This window comes from Tetrao urogallus, assembly GCF_951394365.1.
Source record: "Tetrao urogallus genome assembly, chromosome: 4".
Classification (NCBI taxonomy): Eukaryota; Metazoa; Chordata; class Aves; order Galliformes; family Phasianidae; genus Tetrao; species Tetrao urogallus.
This window is the reverse complement of record NC_136817.1, coordinates 390,310-402,247: the sequence shown is the minus strand read 5'-3', so window position 1 is coordinate 402,247 and position 11,938 is coordinate 390,310. Positions and strand designations below refer to the sequence as shown.

Genomic DNA, 11,938 nt, shown 5'->3' with positions numbered 1-11,938 from the left:
TCTTATTTTCTGGAGAACATTTCTGTTCTTTTGTTTTTCTTTTAGGAACTGTGCAAGCTTTGGGTAGCAATGTCATGGTAGCGAAAGGAGAACATGTGAACTTACCAACAGGCAGGACACAGTGCCACCTGCAGAGCTGGCTTCAGACAGAGCACAGAGGGCACCTGAAGAATATGGGATAGGGCATAGTGGATATAGCTCATCTTGCTGGAGGATCATTAGACGAGGTAATTGGAGGTAGAAGGTAAAGGAGTTTACACTGGACAGCAGGGATTTATCTGAGCATCAGCTTAGTAAGGGCTGTGCAGAATATCTCATCGTGCCAACCTAGCTTCTCCCCATCTCACTTTTGAGCATTGCACAGACTTTTTGACGTGCTGTATGTTCTGACATGGTGGGGCTCAATAGTCAGGAACCAGAGGAGACAGACCATACCCTCTCAACCCACTTGGAGGGTTTGGTTTGGAAATGTCTTGGGCTGATGCAAGTGAGCAACTCTGAACCACTCAGGAAATCATTTTTGCTACTGTATCTTCAGTTAGTGAGCAGGTGTAGCCTGTGAGCTCTCAGGGCCAAATCAGATAGCATTCAGGAAAAGCAGCATTACCTTTAGGTGAGGGTGGAGCCACTCATGTGATTAAGTTCTGAAGCGTGGTCTAAACTACTTAAAAGTAAACTCCAGGTTGAATGAAGTAAAAGTAAACTCCAGGTTGAATGAATATAGCTTCACATAAAAAATGAAGATGCGTAATTGCTTACAACACAACAGTCTTGAAAAATACAGCTCTCTAGGAGTTAGATTCTTATGTCCTATTGGGGAAAGAAACGGTGTGATTCCTAGTGATTTGATCTGGGGGCATCCAAAGGTACAAAAGGAGTAATTTCAGAGAATTTCAGTTGGAATCACAGAATCACTGATTCTGTGAATACTTCACTGTTCCATTTCCGTTTTCTGTTTAGAAGGGAAGAGAAAACTGGGAGTCATGAGACTTCTATTTCTGCTTGGCTCTGCAGTGTATGCTCCCTAGCTGTCCCACCTTCCACATTAGAGTAAGGCCTTCAGTTTTGGACAATCTCTCTCCTGTTTGTTTGATTTATTAGCTACAATTCCAATTGTATTGTGCTATATTGCATTCTCTCACATTGTGCTATAATATCTAGTAAATTAATTTTCTCCCTTAGCTCGTTGCCGCTGTTTTGTTTTTAGACCCATCACAGGGCGTGGGTCCATGGGTCCCCCTGTGCCATTTAGTCAAGGATCCAGGTCGAACCAGGCCAGAGCTGTGACCATGCTGTATCTGAATGACCGTGTAAAAGGCACTAAGTGCACTGAGTAGGACTTCTGCTCCTCCGTACGTTTTTGTTGAGTTTGTAATATAGAGTTGGTTGTATTGAAACGGAGCTTAATTGTAACTTTCCTAAAATCAGAATGCTGTAACGTCATAATTCCAAAGATGCTCACTGTATGTTTCCCATTTACAAGTATTTATAGCTGACCGACTGTTACTGAATCCTCGCTAATTTTATATTTACTTTTATTCTTTAAAAGATACAACTGTGAAATGAGAAGATGAAAAGTTCATTGTACTCTGCAGAGAAGAAAGACAATTTTCTTTGTATGACTGGCAGAACAGCCCCATGGCAGGATTCGTAGGGTGAGTTAAAACCTTTTTCTGGACTAACTTCTCACATAGAGAAGACACGAAAGCTGCTTGCAGTTCCGAAATGGGGGATGTATGGCAGAATAATTAATATTGACCTTCGAAGGTAAATACAGGACAAAGGATGTTGTACCAAAGGCCAGGACATGCCCCAGCACAAGTGGAGCTGTTTGACTCAAGACAAAAACGCAGCCTGTATCCTACCACTGAAGGCAGACCCACCACTCCTGATACCTTTTAAACATCTGTACTACTCCCCTTGAGGCTGCAAAGTCCACAGGACCACTGGTAGGAGCATCAACACCTCAGCGTGCTTCGGTGTCTACGAGGGTATGTCATGACACCAGGTGGTGGAGTGCTGAAATTCTGGGAACCAGTGAACCCAAACCCAAACTGAAGAAGATAAGCCTCCAGAAGGAACATCAAGTACTGTTCCAACAGCACCATAAGAAGACCGCCAACAATCACCTTGCAACAATCGCCTGTCAATCACATCATTGATAGGTACTGTACCTGCATCACGATGCACGTTGTACTTCATGTTTCCCAAACAGCAGGAGTTTACCCCTGACCTACTCACTCTTTGGTTCAGGCTGTGACCTGGCAACTCTGCTGCACTCCATCCCTTCACAGCCTGAACCAGTGATTGAACGTTAGTTGAGAGGTCAAGGCTATCCCAGGGAGCTCAGGTGCAAGCGATGATTGGAAAAGGTGCTTTTATTTAAGTGTTAGCAGCAGAGGGAGCAGTATCTCTCTGAGTTTGCTCTTCTTTTGAGTTGTTACTAGTTTCTGGAAGGGGTGAGCTAATTTGTCTTCGTTACCTGCTGCTATGGTTCTTGTAGGTTATGTATGGTTACCTGTTAGGTATGGCCGTATGGTCTTGTATGGTTACCTGCTGTGGCGCTTATATCCCATTAGAGAGCACTGTCATTACATTCTTTTGCCATGTGACTTTGTTTAAAATATTTTCTTCAGGTGGCAGCCTTTTCTCAGTTCTGTTGCTTTATTTGTCAATGCTGCTCTGCCAACCTTGCTGTGACTCTGGGCTGGGCCTGGCCACTCATCAGGGTCGAGCTGCTACCATGATAGATACAGCTGTAGGGGGTGCAAGTTGAGTTGGGATACACGTAGCATGTGGGTTACAGGTTGTGTATGCCTGAGTATCTAATTCACACTAAAATGTCTTGGCTGTATGCATGTGGTGGCTGGAAAAGCTTTGCATTGTGGAAGCAAAGTTCAGAGCCAGAAAGTAAGGGAACGCAACATTATGAAAAAAAGAAGAAATGATCTATGGAAAATTAATTGTTATAGATGTTCTTTGATCCTGGAAAATCATAAAAATAGTCTTGGGGGGGGGGGGGGTAGAAAAAAAAGCAGGTAACTGTCAAAATGTTAGCTAAATACACTAAACACTAATACGCCTGTATATACGTATGTTTATATACAGGTATGTAATATACGTGTAGTGGAATACTGTTGAGAAGGTACATCCTCTATTGTCACACCACCAGCGTCGGCCTCTGATCTTGTGGACGAATATAATCACATAGGAGACGTTACTGTTGAAGCAGACCTCATACATACACACGGAATCTACTGTACGATTTTCACTTCAAAGGCATAATTTGCTTAGGCAATCAACACCATCAATAAGAACATCTGTTGTATAATGCCCCAAGATCTACCTGACTTCCTAATAATCAAGGTGCTGAGACTGTAACTTGTCAATCTATGTATATTGATTTTATATTGCTTTTGCCACAGTGTATTTGGTGTGTTGATTTTATGGCCACCAGACACTCACTCAGCCTCTCTCTCACTCCCCCTGCACAGAAAGCCAGAGAGAGAGGGGAAAGCCCATGGGAATATTACCTCAGAAGTCAAACAAATTTAACTTAGGGAAAATAAATTTCATTTATTCATCCCATGCCCTGCTCAGCAGGTCTTCCTCACCCCTCCGTTTCTGACTCCTTCATCTGTCGCAGAGTAGCTCCTCTCCGCTCTCCCTTCCTCCTCACACCTCTCCCTGATCCAGCATACGCTCTTCAGGAGCTGCAGGGTGAGCGTTGCTGGGGGCACATAGCACCTTCTCCATGACCTTCTTCCAAGGTGTTCCCACTCTTTTCTGGGATCTTTCTTCTGAGCTCCACTCCCTCTGAGCTGCCTGCCCTTTGGCTAATGGGTCCTGTGGGGCAGTAGGAGGGAGTAGCAGTGGGCTGGAACTAGTTGTGTCTAGCACCCCAGTTTCACACCACACATCAGCATTAAGGCAGGCCTTTCCACAACTGGACACCTGCACTCAGTGCAATACTCTTGTGATCAGAAAAGTCCAAAGAATGTTTCAGAAAGGTGAGTTGGGATTGTGTAAACATACAACACGTGTATTGATTAAAATTACATTTATGTTTATTAGGAATACAATGTTAGTTCAATTGTTCAGGAAGTGTAGACTCTGTAATAATTGATTCTTACAAAATCAGAATCATTGTAAACAGCCTGAATTTTCAAAGCACTCAATGAACTGTACATAAGCTTTATTTGAGAAGCCCCTTATGCAAACAGCCTCCTTTTCTAGTGGATGAGCACACACACTTTCTCTCAAAACTGTTTAATAAAAGGTTTCTCTTAGTGCAAGTTAAAAGATTTTCAATGAAGTTGTTTTGGAGGTTATTCTTCTTACCAGAGAGTGGCATGAAGATGTTGATTGGCTTTTTACTCTGTAGCTTACTGTGCAGATGCTAGGTGGGAGCCTGCTCAGTATCTTTCTTTGTATTCAATTTGCTGTGTCGTTAGGGGACATACAGCACCATGTATCTTTAACCTTTCTCAGCCACCAGCCATTTTTTTTCTTCATGAATTTTCAGTTATTCTCAAAGTATTTGGAGCACATAGTAATGGGAATGTCTGATAGCTTTTTATCCAACGGTTGTTTAACCCATAATGAAATCACTTGTCTACATGAATGTTGTTACTAGATGATGTTGCATGTTAACAGGAGTAAGAGGTAAAAACGTGAGTAAAATGCAAGATATTTCATGACAAAATCAGCAAACACTCCAGGCGCAGCAATTATAGCCTGATTATTCTATGGAAACATGGCAATATGCATGAAACATATATATACATGAAACCGTTCTATTAAGCATGTTAAAATAACTGAAAGTAGATTCGTCCCAAGAAAACATATGTAACTAAGCTTCTGCTTGGCTTTCAGATGCACACACATTATTTCTTTGACTTGGAAAGACAAGCATGTGTGATACTCTACCGAGTACTGAGTTATTTCAGCTTTCTGGGAGCTGTACACAATGCTATATTGTCCTCACCCCTCCGTTTCTGACTCCTGTGCCTAATGCTGTGTTGTCAGAAGTCTTGTGAAATGAGGGTTTGATACTCCGACATCAGTAAACAGCATAGTGCTACTGATCTGTAACCTCTCAGCAGCAAAATGGAGAAATCCATGTGATCGATTCAGCGTCTGTGAGGAGAAGCAACACCTTTTAATACGCCACCTCAGAGAGCTGGCAGAAAAAATAGACAAATTTTATTTTACCTGCTTCATCAAAGTACATACAATGGAATTTGTTTGAGAGAAGAATGAACTCCTTTATATTGCAGATGGAAGGACAGACCCTGCCAGTACAAATCTACATGAATACATGGCAGAATACCTTACCCATGAGCAGGTAACTCTTTTCTTAAAAGCGCAACTTTTGTCACTCTTGACAGCAATACCTGAAATGCAGTTTGTGAGTCTTGGAAAAGGAAGGCAGACGGAAAAAAGACACCGTTTAGTCTGGATTTGATTAACATTACTCTGTTGCTCTCAGTTGGTTGCAGAACTTAACTTCTACAATGACAGGGGGCGTCACTGACACTTGGCATCATATCTCTTTGAAATTCTAGGCCCCTTTCAGTCAAATTTGGCAGAGAGGAAAAGAGTTTTCAAAATGTGGGGTTTTTTTGTTTTGTTTTTTTTTTTTTAATTTATTGAAGAGGATAATGATCCAGTTGTCGCAATTCTATTTGAAAATTTCTATTTGAAAAGTGAGTCATAGTGGTATTCCCCACGATCTATTTTTCAGCGTTTTTCAGACTTCACATATAGGAACTTCCTACCAGGTCAGTGACAGGCGAACACAGCTCCAACACATAGCTGATCTCTGTGAAGGATAAAATGCACACAAGGCATGCGATTCTGAAATTCAAAGGAGATTTCAAATGGTTGTATTTCAGTATGCTTAAATAATGTTCTACCTATTCTGCACTTCCTTAGAAAAATCTGAAATCTATTTTTCAGTAATTATCTCTTTTTCATTTAAGAAGACCTTCCAATAATTCATAAGCTTTACCTTCATTATCCCGCGCTCATTTTTATAGTTCCTCATTGCAGAAAACTGATGTGGCCCAATTTCGCTAGCCATGACAACACTGGGCAGACTCATCCGTGCTAATAGACACGGCCACAAAGGGGTGCAGAGTTCAGTTGACAGCTACATCCTAGCACAATAATGGTTATCGGGATAGTGTAGGAACAAAGTAGTTATCTCCGAATTGTACAAGGTATCAGCACTTTTTCCTTACTTCCAAAGCCTCTGCCTACTTCGGTTTACATTGCCTGACCTCTGTGAATTTGACAAGTACTGCCAATACACACACACACACACAAAAGGATAATCAGGTGACTGTACTAGGCTTGTGAGATTTCTAATAATGTCTCTTACCCGTTCTCCAGGGAAACCAAAGGCTTCCCTATGTGTTGGATCTGGTTTACATCTCAGGCCCTCTTTTTGCCTCGGAAGGTTGTCACCTAGAGCAACAGCCCTTCTTTTTTGTCTTGATGGAGGAGCTCACAATATCGGAGACAGCTTGACTATCTAAGGTGACCCTCCAGCCTCTTTCTCTTCCTTTGATATCTCAGAAAAAATATGTAATTCATATTTGCATTAAAAGACAATTTTTCATTTTTTGTATCATCAGTAGCACTGGGAGTTAGCATTACCTTTTGGGCTTTTGATGACCTAGAGTATAAAGATATCTTTCCTTCAAGTATTTCTGATGCACAGTAAAATCAAATATTTTCCTTTGAGCTGTTTTAAAAGAGTTTGGCAGCATTGAATGTTTTTTGGTACTGAATCCAGTGCTTTGATCTTCCTCCAACATTACCTAATTCTGTTCATAAGTTGTTGTGTTTAAGTGGAAAGAACTGACTTGTGGATAAGACAAAGCAGTACTCCCCTAGCATCTGATTCACCAACTGCTCTTGCATACATGCAGTTTCTCCAGAGGCGATACAGGATTACGTATTTTCTATGGATATTTTCTTTGAGAATTCTTTTTTTGCCCTCGAATATACAAAATCCGAACATCCATGCTGCTTGTGATTTCATGCTCCTTCTGAAAATTCTTGCTTTTTTCCAGACAAGAAAACGTATATTTGTGTGATCCGTGTTTTATTATTTTTAGATCAAGTGATGACCGTTAGTCTTCTCAGTAAGACTGACATTCACTACCTATTTTTTCCATAAGAGCGCAATCCTTATTCTTGAGATGTAGTTAATATAGCGAGGCTAGAAATGATGGAAGCCACACCGAGCTTGGTCACTACTTCAAAGGTATCATTTTAAATCGTATCTATTGAAAGTGAAACTGCCTAGCCATTTCTGTAAGCTAGTTGAGCTTATTTTGATAGCATACGTTTAAAGCGTGGATCTGAATGATCTTTTGTAAAATCTGGTGATATTCAGAAGGCAGACACCTTTGAGGTCTATAGAATAATAACACTTAATTATACCAGTTATTAATCCACGTTTGCTCACGTTACTTTTAAGTTACTTTTAAGTGAAGGTTGGGTGTCACTATATTATTGAAGTTCAGGGAAATAAAGTAAAATTGATTTTCAAATGGATTCTAAGATTTCATTTGTGTTTTTAATCCCTCTTTAGAGGAAGACAGCATGTCAAGTTATGCAGTTTTACACAGTAGATTGAGGCCATGATCTTGGCTTTATAAACAAATACAGCAACAGTGGTAGTGAGAATCCATGATTTTATTTTCATGCAGCTTGAATGGTCTTTTCTTACTTTTATGTAATTATTATTACTATTTATTTGTATCATTTTTATTAATTGATGTTTTTAATTTATGCAAGTTCTGAAAGTAATCAACTGGTTTTCCTTGGCCAAAACAAAACACCATGAGGTTTCCCTCAGGTGGCCGTGGCCTCTTAATTGTTTGTTACTCCTAGTGGCTTCTTCTCTACTAATCAGTTTGTAGATGACCTGTTGAAGAATAATGAGGTTTCCTTAGTTGAGTGAAGTATCAGAATATCGGTGAAAGGGTGTCTGTAGTCAATGTTTTTCATATTTGCATTAAAGATCATAATACAAACAGATTTCTGAGATGGACATATACTGGAGTCACTTGGAAGCAGACAGACAAACAGAACAACCAAGCTAAAACAACCAACTCAGCCCTCCCAAAACCCCCTGTCTCCCCCCCCCACACACACACAAACAAACAAACAAACAAACAAAGAAAGAAAAACGAAAGCAACAGCCATACAGATAGACAGACAAACAAAAATAAAAACAAAAACAAAAAAAGAAAGAAAAAAGAAACGAAGAACAAGAAAAAAAAACACACAATGGAATCTACGAAAAAGACAACGAGAGATACAGAGTGATGGGGAAGAGAATTGTCAGCAATACCTGTAGACAGTATCTTCTAGAACTAACAGTGCAAAGGCAGATATACCTATGCAATAATAACACCAAAAACAAGATCACTACTGCATTATAATTCAGAAGTCATTCTCTTCTAGGAGGCAGTTCTTTTGTCTATTATGTAATCCTGGAATGCAAGGAAATAGCAAGTATCAACTAGTAACAGTGTTACACTATCTCCAGCTCTAAAATGAGACTCCTTATCTGGTTTGGACTAACGGGCTTACAGCAGGTCAGAAAAAGACTTGTGTAAATACTAAGGACAGAGAACTTTCTAAAAAGTAAGCAGCTAATCAGCAGTATTTAACCTGTAGGAAAAAAAAACTATATGCTTTACTGTGCTTTGACTAATTATAGAAATATTTATAAGGCCCCATCCATACAGAATTCAGAGATTTACAGTACAAGGTAGTAAGAATCCCAAATGAATTTTTGCCCTTTTCTCAGAGCTGAAGTTAGAAATGCAATTTCTTGCTCAAACCAGAAAGGCCAATAGATTGGTAAAGAGCTTGACACTGTCACCATGTCAACACTTATAGAGAACGCAAGTAACAAAAGTTTGGGCCCAAAATAGAACAGAACAGAACCTTGCGCTCTATATAATGCATGCCTCTGGGGCCAGGACCACATCCATCAGCCCAGGAAACAGAGCTGCTCTCCTCACCAGTAATAGCAGCCGGAGGAGTCACAGAATCACAGAATCACAGAATGGCCAGGGTTGGAAGGGACCTCAAGCTTCATGAATCTCCAAACCCCCTGCCACATGCAGGGCCACTAACCACCACATTTAATACCAGCGCAGGCTGCGCAGGGCCCCATCCAACCTGGCCTTGAACACCTCCAGGGACGGGGCGTGCACAGCCTCTCTGGAAGAAAGTGGCTTATTATTCCACATTTATGCACACTTAGTAGATAAGATGAAATACTTCAGAAGTACCAAAATTGTAACTTTTGTATTATAGGCTATTCTGTTTTGCCAAGAGGCCCTCAGCAAAAGAACAACTTAAGGGGCCTCTGACAGGAGGTCAAACTGCCCCTCCTTTATATTAGGAGGAATGCAAGTGATGCTCCCCTACATTTTTCCTCCCAACTTACCTCTATCCCAGGACAGCAGGTCTCCAGGAATTGTGGCCTAGTGCAGAATGTGAGAATTAGCAATATACGCTTAGCTAGCAACCGTTCATCTTTAGCCAGTACCTGTATGTTTAGTGGAATGTTGGGAAATTGGTGAGCCTGCAGTACTCAGCCAATGGGGAACCAGGGCAGGGAGAGAGAAGCGTTGGCTGATAGGGCATAAAAGACACGAAGGCTGTTCTGATAGTTCTGATGGCTGTAACCCCTTTCCCACAATGTAATCTGCCAGGTAGTGGTGGTTTTTAGAGGTAGTAGCTCAGATACGATCAGTAAGGAACTTCATTTTCACATTGGCAGACTTTTTAGGAGCTCCTATCTCCTTAGTTCACTTGACAACTGGTGTCTTTAAAGAACTGGAAACGGCACTTAGGTACTATCCTGTTGCAGGGACTTCAGAAGCTTGCTTCCTGTGACAAACCTAACTGCAGCTTTTCCACATTTGATAATGTACTGGGCATCTTTGCCAAGCCTTGTAGGGGTATGAAAGAACAACAAAGGAATTCCATGAATTGTTATGGGCTGTGGATATATCCACTTCTGCTTACTAATTGAAATATTAAAAATAAAAAAATAAAAAAATGCGATGCTTTGTGGAAAGCAGCATCTTCTCTTGCAATCTTATCTGTCTTAGGAAAAAACACCCTTGTTTCTCAGCTTTGGTGCTGTCTCGTTCTTGATATGCTTTGTGAATTCACATGACAGTTTTCTAACGACAGCTCTCTCCCACGATCACTGCAGCGACCATCTCCTGCATGCAACACAGGAATCTTCCTGAATTTCATTTCTGTCTGTGCAGATTTCCAGAAGAGTGCAATGGAACCAGCAACAGGTTTTGCAAGAATGGGACTCATTTATTTCGTTGATCCATAGTCCAATAGTATTATTGTGTAAATAAATACGAAGCTTGCATTTTGCCAAGGTTTGAACTTTGAATGGACTTTGGCCTGTTTCAAGAAAGAATGTTCCTGAGCCTTCTCAGCATCACCAATCATCCGGCTTGCCTGGGTGGCATTAGCTGAAGAGTCATTGTCTTGGGCTGAAGATAACGTGTCCTCAGTATATATGAGTAACAAAGCTTCTTTGTAACGTATGACTAAAACATAAAATGAGAAAGCGTAACACTAGCGGGAATGTGGACCTTGCTTTTGAGAAACAATGCATCAGTGTCTGATTCCAGGGAAGCAGTTGCAATTTTGAAGGAGTTCTCCAGGTGTTTGCCAGAGGTTTTTGATGGAATATTGCTCTTTTGTCTCTGGGGTTGTAACCTTGGTTTTCCCTGTTTGTGTTAAAGGCAGATTTACAATTCTCATTCAGTTAATATTCTTTGATCCTTCATTTCAGTTGTATTTAATTTCTTGCCAGAGTAACCTGGCATGTACAAGAATATATTTATTCCTTCTTGTTTTCTCAGGCCATATTCAATTAATCCCAAAAAGTGAGCTATTCATTTATTTGTTTGCTTGCTTGTGTATTTGTTAGTTTGTTTGTTTTTTTTATTGGCATTAGTTGCTTCTGTTGTTACAAAATCATCTACGGGCAGGAAGAGGCACCCGTATCCACGAAAGATAAACTTCTTTATCCTGCTCCCCTAGCTGTAATTTAACCAAAGGAACTGCTAGGGTAGACTTCCCAAATTCCCATCCTTCGTCTATGCAACCAGAAATTGCTCCCTCTTTCTCAGTAATGTAAGATTACTTTCATTCCAATGGGGCGGAGCCCTCTCTGGGCTCTTCCAGCCCAGAGACTGCGGCGAAAATAAGCCCCTCCGGAGGAACGGCAGCAGGCTGAATTCGGACGTTCTCGGCTGCAGACCGGCACGACTTCGCTCTCACGGCTCGGAAGTGGCACTCGCGGTGAAGCGCTCCGGAGCGATTGCCGTTGCTGCCCGAGAAGTCGCGCTTATCGCCGAATGCCGCTTTCAGCCTCCAGCCGCGGTGTCGTGTTCCTCCGTCGCCGAGAAAGGGCGACTGTCCCCGGCAGCTTTTCTCCGAGTTGCGGGCTCTTCTCCGCACATCGGAAAGGAGCGGTTTGGACGTCGCCGAGTGTACATATATGCAGAAGGCACTACGCCTGGCTCTGAATGTTGTGTCCGTGCCTTCATTTCGAGCCACAAAGTGTGGTCTCTGTGGCTCCACTTCTGTGTTCTGTGACCACAAGGGTAGAAGAGAAAAGCCTCTCTGAAAGAGGCAGCTGGAGATTCGAGGAGCGACAGATGCTGTGCTCCCAGGGAGCACATTCGAAGAAGTCGGGAGAGATCCTTTCTGGACTGCCGAGAAAATAACCCCCTCTCGGAGGAGCTGCACTGAACATCATTATGTCCAATGGACTGAATAGTTGCTAATTACAGGAATTCATGAGAAGTATAGATGCTGATTATGGGGGCATCATTTACTTTTCCGAAGGAAGGTGGCTGAGTTG

General features: G+C 41.6%; 1 pseudogene across 1 annotated transcript in view; it reads right to left on the bottom strand.

The window, feature by feature from the left end:
• Positions 1–1,252: 1,252 nt before the first annotated feature.
• Positions 1,253–11,938, bottom strand: part of LOC306945805 (osteoclast-associated immunoglobulin-like receptor) — a 70,280-nt pseudogene continuing 59,594 nt past the window's right edge. The window contains exon 4 of the transcript in view: positions 1,253–1,298. The product of the transcript in view is annotated as an osteoclast-associated immunoglobulin-like receptor (transcript). The remainder of the gene's footprint in view (positions 1,299–11,938) is intronic.